Source organism: Marmota marmota, unplaced genomic scaffold (genome assembly GCF_001458135.2).
Source record: "Marmota marmota marmota unplaced genomic scaffold, marMar, whole genome shotgun sequence".
Lineage (NCBI taxonomy): Eukaryota > Metazoa > Chordata > Mammalia > Rodentia > Sciuridae > Marmota > Marmota marmota.
The window spans coordinates 11,139,919-11,162,297 of NW_025999924.1; the positions used below are offsets into that span (position 1 = coordinate 11,139,919).

General features: G+C 35.9%; 1 non-coding gene across 1 annotated transcript; it reads right to left on the reverse strand.

Moving 5' to 3' along the window:
• Positions 1 to 21,746: 21,746 nt before the first annotated feature.
• On the reverse strand, positions 21,747 to 21,853 carry LOC125615772. Its single transcript, XR_007346367.1, has one exon. It is a non-coding gene; the product is annotated as a U6 spliceosomal RNA (small nuclear RNA).
• Between the last annotated feature and the right edge of the window lie 526 nt (positions 21,854 to 22,379).

Sequence of the window (22,379 nt, forward strand, 5' to 3'; positions counted from 1 at the left end):
ATAAAATCTAGCCAAATTTAAATGCAGCAGTGTTTGTAAATTCCCATATATTCTTTTTTTGCCTTCTATTCTGATTCTATTCTACCCACAGATCCTGCTCCAACACTCTGGAGTACCACTTAGATTGAGTTTTACCACATTCTTACTACCAAAAAAGGAAAATAGCCTGATAAATTGATTCACTTTATAATTTTGGATATTACTAGTACTGAAACAAGGACAATCATATTTTTAAAACTCCTATACAATGCCAGTCACACTTTATACATTCTAATTAAAAACAAACACAACTATACTCTCATTTTATTATTATTATTATCTAGGCCCTGGGGATTGAACCCAGGGTCTGATGCAGGCTAAGCAAGTGCTCTACCCCTGAGCTATACCCCCAGGGTGATTTTATTATTATCATATTAGTAAATAATTTTGCTGAATTATGTTGATGATATTTCTAATTGCAATAATTAAAATAATAATAATGGAAGCTTACATTTGTTCATCAATTATTATGGGTCAAACATTGTTTAAAGAGCTTTTGATATATTCCTTCTTTTATCCTCACAACAGCTATATAAAGCAATTAATACAATGATGAACATTTCACAAATAAGGAAACCAAGGCACAAGGTGATTAACTTGTCCAAAGTGACAAAGGTAATAATAGAAATACTTTTCTATTATTGTCTAAATTAGTGCTTTCTGACCACTGTGTCTTTTGCTCTCATAAACCTTGCCAAAAGTCACTAGAGGAAACCGGAGCTCAGAAAGATCAACTCATTTGCCTAGTACCACTTTGTAAGTGAAAAAAAACAAAAATGGAGCCAGATGTTGTGGTGCAGTCCTGTAATCCCAGCAACTCAGGAGGTTGAGGCAGGAGGATCACAAGCTCAAAGCCAGCCTGAGCAACTTCGTGAAGCCCTAAGCAACTTAGTGAGACCCTGTCTCAAAATAAAACATAAAAAAGACTGGGGATGTGGTCCAGTGGTGAAGCCCCTCTGGGTTCAATCCCTGGTACCATTAAAAAAAAAAAAAAAAAAGAATGGAACCAGACAGCTGTGTATTCTTTTAATTATTATGCTGTTTCACAATCATGTATGAAATTACTGCTTTTTTTTTTTTTTTTTTTTTTTTTTGCTAATTTAAGACTAAGAAATGGAAGTTTTGTTTGGGGCCCATAGAGGACTGTATTACAGCATCTTATATAGAGCACATTCTTTTTATTTTATTCCCCAACGTGAATAGGCTTTGTAGGTACCATTGCAAATATATTCCCCAAAATACCTGTTGCCTCAGTGAGGAGTTTAAAGGAAGTGTCTACAAGATGAAGAGGACTGGAGTCAAGGAACTTCACAGCCACTGACCAGTCTATGCTCTCCGTTCTCTCTCCAGCCTAACACAAAGGTAAAGACATTCAACTTCCTGGGACCAGACAGAATGGGATTCAACCAAGGTTATAGCCAAGAATTTAGCCATCGAAGCCTAGAGTAAATAGGTCAGGTTGAATTGAACAGCAAAGAAATTTTCCCATCAAGGCTAGAACTTGATCAAATGTTATTTTTAAAAAATATCTGAACAACCAATAAAAAAAAATTGGATTTCAAAAAAAAAAAAATTCTTTTCTTTCCTAAGTATTGGGCACCAGTAAGATACATAAGATAATTCAGAAGATCGGGAAGCTAAGCATTGTAACATGTACACATATATTTGGAACTGGCACAGAGTCCCCTCTGGGTTCTCTGATTTCTTCCACTGATCATTTAACAGAACATTTTCTCTTACCATTATTTCTATTTTTTTTTTCTAATTTTCTTAAAACACAAGCCTCTGAATTAAGAACCAAAAGTCACAATACATTTTGCTCTCCTTCATGTTTTAGGGTAGAATTATTTTCAGGTTATCTACTTAATAAGCCTATTCAAATCATGCTTGGTTTACTAATTTCTCTTTGTTTACGATCATTTGTTCTGATTTTGACACATGTTTTCTTACCTGAGGGTATAAATTTTAATAAAGTCAAGTGTTCTTGTTTTCTCTGTTTGGGGCTAGGGGGAAATTACTTTTAGTCCTTTGAGCATTCTTTTCAGAAATCATGTTATCTGTGTTTTTAAGAAAACCTTATACTTATTCTTTAGGCACATACTGATTTCTTTTAAATGTTGTTCATGACCCAATGAGGCCCTTGCTTAATGTTTCATTGATTGAATCTCTTCATCTTGAAACATATAAAACATAAAGCAAAAGTTCTCATGTGTTAAAAAAATGAATTACTGAAGAATCATAAAGATGCTCTTTATTTGTATGAGAAATCTTACTGAATAAGTAAGTTTAAGGAACAAACCTTCACATACACTTTTTTCTTCAGTAATTTTTCCATGTTATTTTCCTTTGTAGCTTAATGGAAATGACTCAGCTATAGCATTGTCTTATTTTACTCACTATTTTAATTTCTCTAAACTTTGGTTTCCTCATCTTTGAAATGGAAGCTATAATACCTACATTGCTGATAGCATATTTTGGAGATCTGGGATAATGTCACATAGTGATGCTTAATAATTGCATTTAACAATGTAGTACGACTGCTGGAGTCTTCAGCTTATCTAGTTATCCCATGGCTGTCCCATGGCTACATTTTTCTTTTCATAATGGAACCCAAATTCTACAAAGGACTTTTAAAATTATGTTTTCCTACATTTGCCAGTAGATGATATATGGGTGACCTAAGTTTGTTATAACAAAGTACCACAAACTAGGTGACTTAAAACGAGAAAAAAAAAAATTATTCCTTCACAGTTCTAGAGGTCAGAAATCCAAATTATGGCATAAACAGGGCTAAGTTTCCCCTGAAACCTGCAGGAGAGAATCCTTCCTGGCCCTCACTAGCCTCTGGTGGCTGCCAGCATTCCTTGGTGGTTCCTAGCTTACAGCTACAGTGTGTCATCTCTGCCCCTGTGGTCACATGGCACTCTCCCCTGGTGTGACTGTGTCTCTGTCTCTTTTCCTCCAGGGACACCAGTCACATTGGGATAAGGACTCACCCCTTCAGACTGACCTCTTCTTAACCAGTTACATTCTCAGGGACCTGTCCAAGTAAGGTCACATCTTGAGGCACTGGGACTTTGGACTTCCACATGGAATAATTTCTTTGGGGGATACATAATTAAATCCATAATAAAGAACAATGAACTAATCCCATAAATAATTAAGTTTTAGGACACCAATCTCTTTACTTCTAGAATGCCTCTTCACAAAAAATTAGGATTCATAAAACACATATTTCCTTTTGTCCAATTCATTCTGTAAAGACATTCCTCCTGTGAGGCTTTTTCCCACTAAAGTCCTAACCCCAACTTACATCAAAAACATGTTATGACTTTGCAATCTGTTGCCATTTCACAAAGGTCAAGTTTTCTTCTAATACAATGTCCTCTTGCTGGTTGATTTTCTTATAAAGTGTCCAACAAATCACTTGACCCTTTCTGAGCCCTATCAGTTCATCACAATCAGTGCTATTTCTTTGAGTTCACAGCACAACTGTAAAAATCAGGTGAGCATCTTAGGTCTGGAGTCTCTCCAGTGATTGCCCACCATTTTCTACATCCCAATCAGATTGTGACCTCTTTGAGATACTTCCCTTTGTTTCAATTATCGTTTATAATATGAATTGCATGAGATGCTAAAATCAAAGTAATATAATAACGTGCATTTTAAAAACATAACTTTAAAATATAACTTGTAGCCATTTTAGTTATATTTTATATCTTATCTTCATTTCTACCTCTATCCACTTAGAATCCTTTTCTTTCTTTCCCTTTACAACAAATACCTTGGAATAGTTCTCTGTATTCGATTCCTACAATTTCTTCCCCTCCATCCCATTCTCTTCTGAACCCTCTAAGTTTTACCCCCATTACTCCTGTAGAACTGATCATGTCAAGGACATTAAAAAAAAAATCCTGTGTGTTACTAAACCTAATGGGTTGTCTCAGTTCTCATAGTACTCGATCTAGCGCTATTTATTGTGGTTGTCTACTCTTGCCTCCTTAAAATAATTTCTTTTCTTGGCTTCTGAGATACTGTTTGCACCTGGATTCCCTTCTGTGATTCTATTGTTGCTCAATCTCCTTTACTGGTTCTTCATTGTTTCCCAAAACTGTAAATGTTGGAGCATGCCAAGGTCTTCTCTTTTCCATCTACACAAATTCCTTCAAGGATCTTATTTCATCTCATGGGCAATATTACCAGGTACATCTGAATGATGTTCAACTAGTTCACCAACCTGAGTCTCTCACATATATCCTGACATCACTCAAATGTCCCAACGTATAAAACTGAAGAACTAAATAACTTTCCTGAGTGTGGGCCGCAGAGAGAACCTTCCCTGATGCAATTTTTTCCCATTCCAGTTAAACGACGAGCACTTACTCTAAGACAATCAGCCCAAAATACCTGAGTCAATTTTTATTCCTTTCCCTAAATTTCTGTGTAAAGAATGTCACAATACGAGGTTCGCCCCATACAAATGTTGAAGTTGGCTCCAGTTTCAAAACACTTTTAGATGTCTCCCATTTCACCACCACGAACAAGGCCAATATCATCTCTGAACTCAACAACTACAGTGACCTCCCAACTAGTCTCCCTGCTCTTTCCCTTACCACATTGCTATTTATTTTTAACAAAAGGCCAGGTGGGGTGGCACATGACTGTAATCCCAGCCGCTTAGGAGGCTGAAGCAGAAGGATCTCAAGTCCAAAGACAGCCTCAGCAACTTGGTGAGGCCCTAAGCAACTTTAATGACACTGTCTCAGAAAAATAAAAAGGGATTGGAATGTGGCTCTGTGGTTAAGCTTCTCTGGGTTCAATCCCCAATACTGTCCCCCCTCCCTGCCAAAAAACAGTATCTTTTAACAATAGACTTGTTGAAACATAAATTGTGTCATCTCATCACTCAAAAAATTCCAATGACTTCTTATTTCTTTCAGTGTAAAAGTCTAAATCCTTTCAGTGAGTGTTGGGGTTTGGATGTGAAATGTCACCCAAATTCTCATGTGTGAGATAATGCAAAAAGATTTGAAGGAAAAATGATTGGGTTATGGGATCCTTAACCCAATCAGGAAATTAATCCCCTGACAGGGATTAGCTGAGTGACAAGTGAAAGCAGGAGAGGTGGGCATTTGGGGGTGTGCTTGTGGGTATGTATTTTGTGTCTGGTGAGTGAAGTTTCTCTCTCCCTTTGCTTTCTGATCATCAAGTGAGCTGCTTCCCTCTGCCACACTCTTCCGCCATGATGCTCTACTTCACCTCAAGCCCCTAAGAATGGAGCTAGCTGCCTGTAGTCTGAGACCTCTGAAAGCATGAGCCCCAATTAAACTTTTTCTCCACTAAAATTATTCTTGTTAGGACTTCTACTCTCAGCAGTGAAAAAGCTGACTAAAATAGGGAGCTATAAGGCCATCTACAATTACAAAGGCAATTGATTCCCCCTTAAACCCTAACTTCATCTCCTATCTGCTCCGTCTCATTCCCACAACAACCATATTGACCATCTTGTTGTTCTGAGAACTCTCCGAACACAATCCCACATTACGACCTTAGTGTTTTCTTACTGACTTTGCCTAGGGATTCCCTTTACTTAGACAACAGATGTCCCCTACTTTAGATATCAGACATACCCACTTCTTTTAGATGCTGATTAAAAACATATCTTGGTTTTGCACTGGCACCCCATCTAAAATTTTACACACACACACACACACACACACACACACACACACACACACCACTTTGCTTTATGTTTCCTCTTAACACTTATCACTAACAGAATATACATTTTAGTTAGTTGAAATTTCTCTCTTTGTCAACTAAAAAATAAGCTCCATGAAGACAGAGAATTTTTTGTTCTTAGTCCAGTCTGTTCTCCAGTGCCCAAAGTGATGCCTGCAACATAATGGTGGTCAAATATTTTTTGAATGGCCCACTATATTCAACATTGTATTCCCAGAATTTAGAATAGAACTGAACACATAGTAGATGCCTAGTACATTTTTTGAATGAATGAATACTCTAAAATACCTATTGCCTTGTCTTGTATTTAGTAATCACTTGATAACTGTTGGCTGGAATTATTGAGTGAACATCTTAAAGATTTTTAAAGCTTTAAGAAAAGGTTTTTTAAAAGCTTTAATTATTTAGTTAAATAATAATGATTATTTACTAAAATTGAGTTTGAATACATTTTTAAATGACCTTAGATAGCTTGCCTCCTTATTTTTTGTATGAAAAAATAGAGTATTTATATTTCCTAATAAATTAATATATTTATAATTTAACTATCATGACAATTATTATAAAAGCTAAAATTTTGTATTAAAATCACTTAGATTTAGCAATGATACTATGTGACTATTATATTTTGGATCTGGAATTTCTCCCAAGAAGTCCGTGTGTTGAAACTTTGTTCCCCATTGTCCAAAAATTGAGCTTTGGGGAAGCCATTGGATTACAAGGGTTCTGACAGGTCAGTGGATTAATCTATTGATATTGAATGGAATACTGGGCAGTGGTGGAGACTGACTGTAGGTAGATGGGGCATAATTGGAGCACTGAAGATGTGGCTTTGAGGACTTCTCCCTGTCCCCTCACCCCTGTATTCCTGGCAATTATGAGCTCAGCTGCTTTCCTCTGACATATTTACCTTCCAAGATGTTCTACCTCACCTCTACCCCAAAGCTATGGAGCAGGCTTCGAAGTCATGAGCCAAAATAAACCTTTCTTCCTTTAAGTTGTTTGTGTCAGGCATTTTGATCACAACAACGAAAAGCTAAGAAGAAAAAAGCTATGTGATTTTAATTAAAAAAAAAAATCAGTGTTGGGGCTGGAGTTATGGCTCATTGATACAGTGCTTGCCTGGCATATGTGAGCACCGGGGTTCCATCCTCAGCACCACTTATAAATAAATAAAATAAAAGACCCACTGACACCTAAAAAATATTAAAAAATAAAAATCAGTGCTAAGACAATAGAATGAACTGGATATAACTTTCCTAAGTTCCTATATGAATACACGACTAGTGTAACACCACATCATGCACAGCCACAAGAAATGGGAAGCTATACTCTCATGTGTGTATGATATGTCAACATACAGTCTACTGTTATGTGTAACTAAAAAGAACAAATAAAAATAAATAAATAAATAAATAATCAGTGGTTTCAGGATCATCATATAAATGAGATTTCTATCCAAAGAAAATCCCTAATATCTCATTATTTGACAACATGTACTTCACCATTTCAAGATTTTTACTAGGAACAATGGTATTTTAAACATTTTTACAGTAGCTGATTTAAAGGCATACAGGAACAAAACCTAAGATTAAATTAGTAAAATAAGTAGTATTTTCTTCTTTAACTAAAAATCCTATATATATATAGAACAGTGAGTGCCTCAGGACATTCATTTTCTATTTTATTTTGTTTCTTGTTATGGGAATCATAAAAAGTAAAGTAAGCATTGGTCAGATTTGCCATTTTCTATATAAAAATGCACAATTCATCCCATTGCTGAAATGTCTATTCTAGAAACACGTTACTCTAAACATTCACTAAAACAAATATACCAAATCTACCAAAGTAAGTTTATTTGGAGATGGTATATAGATAAGATTCACGGAATTGTGATTAATTGTCACTACTGAGTTTCTATCTTGAGAATTTAGTCCTATTACGGATTTTTATTAAATCCCAGTATGCTGGTATTTTCACTTTACAAACCTTTTCTGTAGGAAAAGACGCAATATAATAAAAGCATTCTATCTAGTCAGAGAGGTATCTCTTTTTCAGAAGGTGTTTTATATGTAGAGCTAGGAACAGCGATGACCTAGAAACAGGGAAATGCATTCTAAAATGCAAAGTCAACAATGTGCAAAAGGAGCCAAACCATTTTCTCAAGGCACATACATTTTTTTTTTCAATTACAAAGTTAACATGAGGTAATTGTTTAAAAACCAAAAAGAGCAATATAAAATTATGTATAGAAATAATTAAAATTCCCTCTTCTCAAGTTCTGTACCTATTCCCATTTCTTATCTAGAACTATCATGAACAGTTTATTTTATACTATTCAAGAACTTTCTCTATGTATATACATTATATATGTCTTAGTAAACAATTTCACACTATTTTACACAAAAGCAATTCCCAAATATTTTTAAAGCCAAAAATAAGAAAGAAAAAAAATAAGAAAGAAAGAGGCAGACCTCAAAAAACAAGTCAGCAAAATAGTTAAGCAACTTACCCATATATCACTTTTTGAAAGAAGGCAGCAGTGAAACATGAACAATATTACCTGATAGAATCCAATTGCCAAAAATAACATAGTTTTCAACATAAAAAAAAATTCATCAAAATCTTCATGGTAAAGAATTGCATGGAACAAAAGATTGCCTCAAGAATTCATTCCAGTGGATAAAGAAATGTGATACACACACACACACACACACACACACACACACAATGGAGTATTACTTGGTCATTAAAAAGAATCTTTTTTACAACATTTGTCAATAAATGGATGGATGAGGAGACTACATGCTAAGAGGAAATAAGCCAGTACCCCAAAAATCAAAGATCAAATATTTTGACTGATATGTGGGGAGAGGTGGAAGAATAGATATTCAGTAGATTAGACAACGAGGAATGAAGAGAAGGGAGAGGATAGTAAAAGGAAAGACAGTGGAATGAATCTGACATAATCTTCCTATGTACATATATGAATACACTACAGTGAATCCCACCATTGTGCTAGAATGGGATCCACAAGAATGGGATCCTAATTAGCATAAGATATAGTCCATACTCATGTACTTATATCAAAATGGATTCTACTGTTATATAAGTGGAAGAACCAATTTTTTTAAAAAGTCCATTCGAAATGCCCTATGCTTTATCAAGCACAGAGTGTGACTTGGCCATGTGCCTGTAGAGCACATCACAGACTCCTGTGGCCCTCACAGCCTGGAAATGTCATGAATCAAAAACACCTACGTTTTTCCTTTATCAAGTGAAATAGCCACATAGTGTTATTAGGTACAAAAACTTTCCTATGTACATATAGGAAAACTTCAACGTGGTGTACATCCACAAGACTGGGATCCTAATTAGAATAAAATATACTCCATACTTGTAAAAATATATCAAAATATACTCTACATAATGTATAATTAAAAAGAACAAATAATTTTTTTTTTAAAAAAATCTCTTTCTATACGAATATCCTATTGATCCTGTTTCTTTGGAGAACCCTGGCTAATATACCACGTACAGATTCTATATGGAGGCAGGGAATTGGAGAACAAAACTTTTCCAAACTTCCAGATCTATAGAGGTCTAAAGCCTTCAGTGCTAGCTGATAAAAATTGTCATGTGTACAGGAATCCACCAAAAGAAATAAAAACATTTCTTCACACCACCATGTACACAATATTCAGAGCAGCAATATTCACAATAGCCAAAAAGAAACCATCCAAGGGTCCATCAGCTGATGGAGCAGCTTTCTGTACAATAAAATATTGTTCAGCCATAAAAGGAAATGAAGTGCTGATAGATGCTAAAGCCTGGGTGAACCTTGTGGGGGAAAAAAAACTCAGTTACAAAATACCATGTATGATACCATTTTTATGACATGTCTAGAATTGAAGAGTCCACAGAAACACAAAGTAGACCATGGTTGCCTACAGCTGGGGCAAGTAACTATGAATGGATTTACGAATATGAGATTCTTTTTCTGGAGATGATGAAATGTTCTAAAATGAGATTACGGTAATGGTTGCACAACTCTGCTAAACTACTAAAAACCACTGAGTTTTATGCTTTGATGTCAACTTTGCTGGATGATTAATAGATTGTGTGCCAGATGCTGAAGGGGAGACATTTTAGAGTAGCCACAAGGAGCAAGACCAATGCACAGTACATACATTCTTGAATAGTTGCTAAATGATCTAGTCCACAGGTCTAGGATTGGCAAGAATGGTACTTGATATGACAGTTCTCCTAGAGCTGATCAGGGACCTTTATGTCTCTTTATCTCTTCTTTTTCCTATGATGTAAACTTTGGATATTTGGTACTCAAAATATCCAGGTTCATTAATTTGAAAGCAATGGGTTCCGCTGTACTTGTCACAAGTTTATTTTGAAACTCAAAGTGAGCAATGAATGACTCAGCAGTTTTACAATATCAGCCATACCCTGAGGCTAAGGTCTACTGAAAACTTCTGACTGCTGCTTGAATGGTGATAGGAATTTCAAGAGGAAAATAGAGGTTGGTGGGGATGAAAACTGCAGTTATCCTGTTGGAACAAAATATTTGATTATTAAGACTGACTTCATAAAGTTTACTAATCAACTAATAAATTTCTGTCATGGTTTCTTGAAAATCTGTTTACTGGCATGGAGATAGCCTGATTTTAAGGGTGGTTGGTTATGATGGGGGTTTTGGGCTCTAGCTCTTATTTATATGAGGGAAGAAAAGATACATTGTATAGACTTCTTAAGATAAAAACTTAATTTTAAAAGTGAGATGTAATGGTACTACAGTAAACAGAAATTCTCTTCCAGTTTTTCTTCCCATTAGGATGCAAATAAACCAAGTAGTTTTATTCATCTGTTCAACCATTAGGTTTTGAGTTCCTGGGGAGCTGCAATTCTGTATTTTAGAGTCTGAATAATTATCCCTAATGCCTAGACAGTATTCAGAAGAAAAGGGCTGCTATTAAGGATTACTGCCATTTTAACTAATTAACCCATGCCATAGAACACCTATAACAACACACACTAAACAATTTTTTCTATATTTGCTTATTTATGGCAAAAAAAAAAAAAACTTTCTTTGGAGCTATTTTTAATATACATTTAAGCTAGAACACACACACAAAAAAAGAAAAAGCAAAGTAAAAGAAAAAAGAATAGTTCTATGTTTCAGAAGACTATGCTGTTTAATAACAAAAAAATTAAAAACTATCTCATTTTCCATAGAACAAATAGTCACACTAAGTAATAAAAGCACAGCAATAACGAATTACATAATGTTTCACTCCCTAACTGGATCTTTTCCTTGCTATTTAAATCTTTCCTGTTTTTAAACAAACAAATAAAAATCTCATTGACCTCATTTCTCCTCAAGATAGTCTCTCCATCCTTTCCCACAAACTTTCCAAAACACCATCTATGTACAATTCCATTTCCTACCCTCCCTATCTCACTAAAACAGTTCCTTCTTGAAGTTTGGGTATAAAACTGAAATCTTCATGCTCCATATTATTTAGCTTTCCAGCCACTTATGCTTACTCTGTCCCATTCTTGATAGGGAACATACGGACATGAGGTTGAGGGAATAATTCTATAAGCTGGGCCCACTGTGCTGACCCCTACATACATTCTCTTTTTTTTCAAAAGCAATTTACCTGCAGCCCTGCCTGGCTTAAGTCAACTGGACATGTTACATTCCTCAGCAAACATTCTGTTATCTGCAGGAGAAATGCAAGCCTGAAATGCCAATAAGAACATAAACTACCCTGAGGGGGGAGACTTTTGTATCCTTACACAAACCAAATCCAGAACTCAGAGAACGAAGGGAGATAAGAATAATTCCTTCTAACCATAAAATATGTAAGAACAGGATACAATTAGAACTGGTCAGCAGGGACCTTAATGACCTAGAGTTGTCATGCCCAATGGGGACTTGAAAGCCTGATGTCAAGAGAGGTGGACCTGGGTAGGTCTCTATAGAAATGACCCTGGGACACCCCCCACCCTAGTAAAACTGGAGGGTAGGAGAGGCATACCATCCTTCTCCTCTCTGACAGGACCCATTTACCAACCCTTCTATCAAACTCATGCCTGATACTCTGAGCAACATGCCTGACATCTTTCTGGTCTGGTCACAATAACAGATGGAAAGGGGACCTCTGTTGTGGCCTCAGCTCCATGCTGCAGGCCCCTGCCTTTTAACAATGCCCTCCTTTTTGAAATTCTCTTTTAAAACATTCTTCTCTAAGCTTCTTTGACACATTTTCTTACCTCCTTTGCAATATTTCTTAGTCTTTTTTTTTTTTTGTAAGATTATCTTGCAAAGATTAAGAGTTGAAGTATCCAATATCTTGGATTATTTCATACAGGGCTCAGGTCAATACATCTTTGTCCAGCATAGATTTATCTTAGCTTTGAATCAGTTCATGCAACTCTACCTGATATCTCCATGTGGTTAATTATCTATAAGGCTCCTCCTAAATATTTCTCAGGTTTGTTCATTTATAGATTTCACTAGTACTATCCAAATCGAGACTGCCCACTTCTTTCTCTGTGACTACAACATTGCATTTCTAACTTGTTTTCACAATTATTTTTGCCCTCTTTGAGCTATCCTCCAAATTACAGTGACAAAATCTTTATAATGGGACAATCTGATTATGTCAATTCACATCCTTCTCAACCGTGCTTTCTCTTGTTAAAAACCTTTCATGAGGTCTCAGTGATGCTAACAAATATTTACAGGCTCTGACTTCCTGTTCAGCCTCGCCTCAGTTGATTTTCCTTCTGAGTAGCTGTACTTCAGCCAATGACGTTCTTTCAGCTCCCTGAATACTTCATCCTTCCCCCACAGGCATTTGGGCAGCCCCACTATCATCTTGGAGAACTCTTCTCCTTCATGTGTCAGTTCTAGAGCATTTTTTGATTCTGCTGGGTAACTGATTACTGCAAACAGAGGCTTGACTGAGTGCAGTGTCACATACCTGTAATCCCAGCAACTTGCGAGGCTGGGGCAGGAGGATCAAAAGTTCAAAGCCAGCCTCAGCAACTTGGTGAGGCCCTCAGCAATTCTGTGAGACTATTTCTGAAAAAAAAAATAAATAAATAAAAAGGAACTGGAGATGTAGTTCAGAGGTCAAGAGCCCCTGAGTTCAATCCCCAGTACCATTTTTTTTTTTAAAATAGAGGCTTAATATAACACACATGTATTATCTCACAGTTCTGACAAATCAGGGGTTTTGATACAGATTAACTGAGTCCTCTGCTCAGAATCTTACCAGACTAAATTAAGGTGTTGACAAGTACAACCTCATCCAAGGCTCAAGATGCTTTTCTGTGCTCATTCGGGTCATTGGCTTAATTCATTCCCTGTGGTTATAGGACTGAGGTTCTCATTTTCTTTCTGACTGTCTTCAATTTCAATAAGAGAATGGATTAAACAAATCATAATATAGAGTTGAATATGACTCAGCAATAAAAGCAGTGAACTATTAATGCTCACAATAACACGAGGGAAACTCGAACTAATTATTCTTAATGAAAATAGACAAAAATGAATGCATATAATACTATTCCATTTATTTTGTGTATGTGTGTCGAGGAGTGATAACTTTTCTTCAACCTTGGCGAGGCCCATGAATGAGACTCCTATAACAAAAGACAGGGTCAAAGAGAAGAGCATACACATTTACTTAAGTTTTATGTGATATGGGAGCCTTCAGTAACAAAGACCCAAGGAAATGAGGAGGTCCACATACGTTTATGCTTAGGTTTGATGAAGAGTAGAGCGTTGTGCAGAAGATTGAACAAAAAGAATAAATACTAATAGGAATAAATTGGGGGAAACTTAGCCAGAGCTGTTTGGGCAGCTACTCCTACGCATCTGTATCTTCAAGGATTTGGACATTCCTTTCTTCTAGATGTAGGATAAAAACAGAGTATCTCTGGAATGAGAGCCTATGACCTACTTTAGAAGGTCAGCTAGGCCTGCATCAGGGGAAGAGGGGTAGAGGAAGGTGAGGGTGACCTTCTTGCTTCTGCTGTATTCTCAAATGACAAAATGTCACTTTGGGGGGTAGTATCTTCTGAACTCTATCAGTATAAACTGATAGAGAATTCAGCCTATCATGTCAGTAGATTGATAGTGACTTGGAGTGAGACAGCTGAAGAAGTGAGAGGGAGAGTTATATATAAGCATGAGGAATCTTTGGGGAGTAATAGATGGACTCATGATTAAATTGTAAGCATTAAATATGTGCAGTTTATTACATATAATTACACATAAAAAAGCTATAAAAAAAGTAGAAGGATCATGGGATGTTTTGTATGCTTTAAATCACTGCTCAATTTTCCCTGACCTTAGTCTGGACTGCCTGAACTGCTTTTGAGTATCTAGCTTTTCTCAGATCCCAGGACATTGTCTTGGGGGTACACTTTGCCAGATGACCAGCCTTTATATGAAATTCCAATTAGAGCACTGGAAAGCCTGAAGCCCAGGACAGTTTGCAGAACTGATGAATATCTGGTAAGCTTTCACCTCTACCAAAGAGTCTTTCTACATAGATTTTCAAACCAAATGGCACCTTGAACCAGAAACAGAGTATACTATGAAGCTTTGCTGAAGGTAGCAAAGAAATTAAATTCAATCTCTAAAATTTGTTTTATAGTCACCAATAAATCAATTCAAACCAAGCTAAAGGTATTCCAAGTGTGTGCCCAACAAATCAAATTTAATTGAAGTCAAAGTCATATGCTTTCTGAAACCACTGAGAGGAGCAGAACTAGAAATGTTCACTACAACACTAAGCCAGAGCCCAAGTTTATTTGATTCAGGTGGGTTAGGTCTTTGCCTTGACTCAGTTCCATGTTACAGGTAAAATAATGCTCATGCTTTGTAGACATGGCAGTGTAGATCCCATTGGGTGGTATCTTGGTGGAAAAAATTAATGTAATTCCCCAAGGTACGTGGAATAATTCCTTAATAAGTACAGCTGATTAAAGTCTAGTTATAGCCACACTGGGCTTCCAAGTACCACAATTAGAGTACAGTTTCACCTCCCAAATCTGAAGAAAAATACCTGTATCGAAGAAAACTCTAGTTACTGTCAACCACATAAATGAAAGTACTTGAATACCACAGCATGTATACAATTAGCTAATAAACTTCAACTCAATAATTATCTGAAATTAGGAAAGTAGAAAAGGGAGAAAGGAATGTTCTGCAAACCAACTCCACATTTTCCCCTAAAAGCATTGCTCTCCAGTGGTGACAGTCACAACATGTTTGGGAAAATGTTATTGGACCTCGTGGAGTTAACAATATAGTGTGGCTTTCAGCTAGGAGCAGAGCTTTAAAGCAGAGTCATAAGAATATTGTGGCAATTGTGTTCAACACCAGGGAAAAGAAGTAAAACAGCAAGATGTTGAAAATAATACATTTTAATGGAAAGAAACATAAAACAAACTTCACAATGGTGCCCTTTTAATGTACTCACGATAGCTGTTAATTTTGAAAAGGTAAGTGGACTGTTTATAACATTCAGAAGAAGGTAAATGTTAAGAAGGACTATTTGGGGATAATAGAAAGTGTGGTACTAAATCTTAAAGCAGTGGCTACTTAAAATCTTGCCATTTTCCAAATTTAGTCGGTGACCTAGAAAACTTGAACAGCTCAATGCCTGTGAGCAGCCTTATGGTAGATCAAAGAATCAGCTACACATTTGGACTTTTAATCAGTATAATGGATTCTGCACAAGTTAAAGATATCAGACCTTGGAAACAGCAAATTCTTCAAACATGAAATGAACTGAATGATAAAAGTCATAGGAGTTTAGAACTGTAAACTCTTTTACAGATAATCTAGTACAATTGCCTTTCCATACAAATGGAAAAAACAAAACAAAGCTCAGAAGATGAGAAGCTCTGCTCATCAAAATCACCTGTGAGAAAACCTTTACAATCATGACCTTTTTTTTTTTTTTTTTTATTTTTTGGTGATACCCTGGGACAATTAACCACTGAGCCACATCCCCAGCCCCTTTTATATATATATTTTTTAGAGACAGCATTTCACTAAGTTGCTTTTGCCCTCAGTTGCTGAGGCTGGTGTTTTTTCCTAATTTTTTTTACTTGTTCTTTTTAATTATACATGACAGTGGAGTATGTTTTGACGTATTATACACACATGGAATACAACCTCCCATTCTCATGGCTGTACATGATGTGGAGTTACACTGATGGCGTATGAACATAGGAAGCAAAGTCCAATTCATTCTATTGTCTTTCCTATTCCCATCCCTCTTTCCTTCTCTTCATTCCCCTTTATCTAATCTAAAGTACTTCTATTCTTCCCTCCCCCTACGCCTTATTGTATGTTAGCATCCACATATCAGAGAGAACATCTGGACTTTGGTTTTTGGGATTGGCTTATTTCATTTAGCATGATAGTCTCCAGATCCATTCATTTACCAGCAAATGTGATAATTTCATTCTTCTTTATGGTTGGGTAATATTGCATTGTGTATATATATACCACATTTTCTTTATCCATTAATCTGTTGAAGGGTACCTAGGTTGGTTGCATAGCTTAGCCATTGTAAGTTGAGCTGCTATAAACACTGGTGTGGCCATGCTAGGATGCCATTGTAGTATGCTGATTTTAAGTCCTTTGGATATAAACTGAGGAGTGGGATAACTGGTCAAATAGCGGTTCCTTTCCATGTTTTCTGAGGAATCTCCATACTGCTTTCCAGAGTGGTTGTACCAATTTGCAATTCCACCAGAAATGTATGGGTATACATTTTTCCCCACATCTGCTGAGTCTGCTTTGAACTTGCAATCCTCCTACCTCAGCCTCCTAAGCCACTGGGATTACAGGCATGCACAACAATGCCTGGCTGATCATGACTTTTTAACAAATTATTTAAATGCATGATGCCCTCAATAAGTATTTTTTTAATATTTATTTTTGAATTGTAGATGGACACAATATCTTTATTTTATTTACTTATTTTAATGTGGTGCTGAGGATCAAACTCTACTGCTGAGCCCCCCTCAATAAGTATTTGCTGAGTAAATATGTAGGTAAGTAACTTAGTCTTCCAAGAGATTTAATTATGCATCTCTGCATATAAGGCAATTGATATATATTAGATGCAAGATGTTTTATGTTGTTATCCACTTTAACTAGGATTTTTGTAACTAGTTACATACTAGTAACTAGTATGATACTGTTTAATTATTAATTTCAAAACATGATATTTATAACTAGTGTGGATAAGATTAAGGGCTCCAATTACAAAACCAGCCACCCACTCTCTCTAAAACCACTAAGGAAAACATGTCCTGAGAATAAGATGTTCTTGGGAACCAATCCCACTGCATTTTCCTTATGAACTGTGCTGACCATGCCCAGGTACTGAGCATTCTCTTACCCTTAGTGGCCTATTCTGTTTTCTCCTTCCTAAATTCTCAACTAATGCAATGAAAGAAGTCAAGAGTAGGATTCACAAAACAGACATTTTGAAAGAGTGCATGTCAGGTGGACTGCAGAATAGAAGGAGAAAGAAGTAAAAATCATCAAAGCACATAGGATTTATAGCTATTTGTTGGTAAATTGAGGAGCCTGATTTTGCTGAGAGAGAGAGAGAGAGAGAGAGAGAGAGAGAGAGAGAGAGAGAGAACCAGAAAACCATAAACATGTGTCTTCAAATTCTCCATACACTGACTGATGATATAACCTAAAAAATATGATATATTGATTTGCCAGGGCTATATAAGAAAATGCCATCAATTGGGTGACATTAGCAACAGCAATGTATTGTTTCATACAGTCTAGAAGTCTAGAAAGGTGTCAATTCCTGTGCTGGCTATAGGGAAAGGATCTGTCCAGCTCTCACCTTTTGGTTTGTAGACTGCCATTTTCTCCCTGTGTCTCTATATCATCTGTGTATCTGTTTCTGTGTCCTAATTCCCCCTTTTATAAGAATTCCTGTCATATTGGATTAGGGCCCACACTAATGATCCCATTTAATTTTCTCACATCAGGAAAGATTCTAACAGGGAGAAGCTTGCTCAGAAGGATAAAGAGGGATATTCCAACAATTCAAAGGTTATCTTAGTTAGTTTGGATTTCTATTACAAATTACCATAGACTGAGTGACATATAAACAACAGACATTTATTTTTCACCATTTTGGAGGCTGGAAGTCTAATATCAGGTGCCAGTACGGTCCAGTTTTGATGAGGGCTTCCTTCCAGGTTGCAGATTCCCGACTTCTTATCATATCCTCAGGGGACGGACAACAGAAAGAAGCAATCTCTTGGGAACTTCTACAAGAGCACCAATCCCATTCATGAGCTCTCTGCCTTCCTAGCCTCATCTAAGCATGGTCACCTCCCAAAGGTCCACCTCCTAGTGTCATCACAACAGGAGTGGGAAGGTTTCGTTGTATGAATTTGGCAGCAGAAATATTCAGTCCCTAACAGAGCAACTAGAAAATTGAAAAAGTGGTAACACACTTACTCAAACCTTGAAAAGGAACCAAAAACATACATTGGAGAAAAGACAACCTCTTTAACAACTGTGCTGGCAAAAACAAGATATCCACACATAGAAAATTGAAACTAGAACCTCATCCTCACCCTGTACAAAAATCAACTCAGAATGAACCAAAGACCTAAATGTAATTTATGAAACCTTGAAACTGCTAGCAGAAAACATAGGGGAAATGCTTCAAGATAGAGGCACAGGTAATGTTTTCCTGAGTCAGACTACAATAGCTCAAGAAATAAAGCAAGAATCTAAAAATGTAATGGATTCTGGTACAGCAAAGGAAACAATCAACTAAGTGGAGAGACTGCCCACAAAATGGAAGAAAATCTGTGCCAATGACTCTTCCTACAGGAAATTAATATCCAGAATATATAAAGAACTAAAAACACTTAAGATAAAAACAAATCAATAAATAAGCAAATGAACTGAAAATATACTTTTCAAAGAAATACATAAAAATGGCTAATAATTATATGAAAAATGTCCAACATCCTTAGCCATCAGGGAAATGCAAATGAAAACTACATTGAGATTCTATCTTGCTTCCATCAGAATCCATGAATACAAAGGTCAAGAGTATAAATAATAATAAATGCTGATGAGGAGACAGGGGGAAAAAGAACACAGATACACTGTTCATGGGAATATAAATTAGTACAACCACTATGGAAATATGGGAAGGTTCCTAAAAAAAAATAATAAAAATAGAACTACCATATATTTCAGCAGCACAACTCCTGGTATATACCCAAAGAAATTGAAGTCAGTATGCTATGAAGATTCCTGCTGACTCATGTTTATCACAGCACAATTCACAATAGCCAAGTTTTAGAACTAACCTAGGTGCCTGTCAATGGATGAATGGATAAAGAAAAGGTGGTATACACACACAATGAAATATTATTCAGTAATAAAGGAGAATGAAGTCATGCCACATGCAGGAAAATGGTTGGAAGTAGGCATCATCATGTTAGAAGCAAAATAAGCCAGAGTCACAAGGACAAATATTAAATTTTTTTTCATATGTGACATCTGGAAAAAAATTACATGAAAGTAGAAAGGTGACTTTAGAGAAGAGGAAGGGTATCAAGAAGGGGAGGGCAAGCAAGGGTAATTGGATTAAAAAATGTTACAGTGAAACCCAATATTCTGTATAACTAATATGTACTAGTGAAGAAGAAATAGGGTTTTAAATGAAGCCAAAATAAATGAATGAATAAATTTGACTCCAATATCATATTAGTAAAGTTTTGAACTTTAAAATTTAAAACTTGAGAATCAAAGGATACTCAAAAAGAAAACAATTTAGAACTAGATTTATCTCACTTTTTAAAAACTGATTTGGAACATTATTTAGATTGTTAAGTTATCCCAACAAAGGGATAATAGGCAAGATTGACAAAATTTATACATATTCAAAATTTATTCATATTTATTCATATCCTGTCAAGATGATTTGTAGATTTTTCCTTTTTCTTTCTTTCTTTTTTTTTTTTTTGTATCAGGGATTGAACCTAGAGGTGCTTAACCACTGAGCCACATCTCCATCTCTTTTTTATATTTTATTTAGAGACAGGGTCTCACTGAGTTGCTTAGGGCCTCACTAAGTTACTGAGGTTGTCTTTGAACTCAGATTCCTCCTGACTCAGCCTCCTGAGCCACTGAGATTACAGGCATGTACCACTGCACCCAGCTGATTTTTTATTTTTAACTAAATTTACTCCCATGTTTAACAAATAAAAATAATACTAATTATGTAAGTCCAGTGTGGTGTGTAATTTATTTATTTTTTGCCTTCTTGAATTTAATGTAAGTAAAGTTATCTTTAACAAAAGTATGCATGCTCTTTTATGCCAAACACTATAATATACAAAAATAAAATAACCAGTAATAAGTTTGAACAAGATGAACTATCTCCACCAGTAGAAATTATAATCATTGATGGCAATATGAAGAACACATACACCAAAAAATGGAAAGATATTCAGTGTTCATGGATTGGAGAAATATATTTTTAAATTTCCTTACTATTCAAAGTGATAAGTATACTTAATGTGATCCTTATCAAAATGTCCATGACATTCTTTACAGAAATATTAAAAAATCCATGAGATTCAGATGGAATTACAAAAGGCTAAGAATAATCAAAGCAATCTTGAGCAAAACAAAGCTGAACACATCAAAACACCTAATTTCAGAACATACTACGATGCTATACGGATCAAAAAATCATGATTTGATGTAAAAACAGGAACATACACCAATAGAACAGGATAGAAAAATCTATAAATCAACCAATGTACTTATAGCCAATTGATTTTAGACAAAGTCTATGCAGTGAAGTAAGTACTATCTCTTTTTAAAATTTTATTGTTTGGATATGTGCTATCCCCCAAAAGCTCACATGTGGACAATGCAAGAAGGTTCAGAGAAGAAATGATTGGATTTTGAGAGTCTTAACTCAATCAGTGAGTTAATCCCCTGATAGGGATTAACTGAGTGGTAACTGAAGTGGTAGGGTGTGGCTGGAGGAGGTGAGAATTAGGGCATGGGCTTTGGGGTATATATTTTGTATCTGGAAAGTGGAGTCTCTCTCTCTACTTCTTTTTTTTAATTGAAACTGATTTTTTTAAATTAATTTTTTTAGTTTATATGTGACAGCGAAATGCATTACAATGCATTACAATTCTTATTACATATATACAGCACAATTTTTCATATCTCTGGTTGTATACAAAGTATATTCACACCAATTCATGTCTTCATACATGTACTTTGGATAATAATGTCCATCACATTATACTATCATTTCTAACCCCATACCCCCTCCCTTCCCCTCCAACCCCTCTGCCCTATCTAGGGTTCATCTGTTACTCCCATGCTCCCTCTCCCTATTCCACTATGAATCAGCCTCCTTATATCAGAGATAACAGTCAGCATTTGGTTTTTTGGGATTGGCTAACTTCATTTAGCATCTTCTTCTCTAACTCCATCCATTTACCTGCAAATGCCATGATTTTATTCCTTTCTAATGCTGAGTAATATTTCATTGTGTATATATGCCACATTTTTTTATCCATTCATCTACTGAAGGGCATCGAGGTTGGTCCCACAGTTTAGCTATTGTGAATTGTGCTGCTATAAACATTGATGTGGCTGTGTCCCTATAGTATGCTGTTTTTAAGCCCTTTGGGTATAGACTGAAGAGAGGGATAGCTGGGTCCAATGGTGGTTCCATTCCCAATTTTCCAAGAAATTTCCATACTGCTTTCTATATTGGTTGCACCAATTTGTAGTCCCACCAGCTGTATATGAGTGTACCTTTCCCCACATCCTCGCCAACACTTATTGGTGTTTCTCTTTATGATAGCTGCCATTCTGACTAGAGTGAAAAAATATAGAACGCTTCAAGAATTTGCGTGTCATCCTTGCACAGGGGCCATGCTAATCTTCTCTGTATCATTCCAATTTTAGTATATGTGCTGCTGAAGCTAGCACAGGCTGTGTAATTTAAACATATCAAAAAATTATAATTGTTACATCAGCTAATTTTTAGCTAAAACAAAAACAAAAATATTCTTTTTAGATCTACGAGTAATAACTTGAAATGCTTTTGAAACCATAAGTAAATGATAACCCCACTTACATATCATAGATAAAGATACAGATTATGTTTCTGCCCCCAAAAAGAGAACTATACTGGGACACACTCTCTAATCAAAGCAAACACTTGGCCATGTTTAAGAATTTTTAAGAAAGCTTAAAGATCAGAAAGAGAAGCATCAAGATTATTTTACTGAGGAAGCAGAGCAGGTGACCAGCCAATAGTTATGAATTCTTCATTGGCCCTGAATAAAACCAGTTTTGCAGTGTTAGACACACAGAACAGTCAGCAGTCAACCCCTTGGCTTACATTTCTCCTCACTGGGAAATAATTCTTCAATTAACAAAAGCTCAATGTGAAAAAAAAAAAAAAAGATATACCCACTAGTCACATTTCATTTTTACTTAAAATAATTTCCTC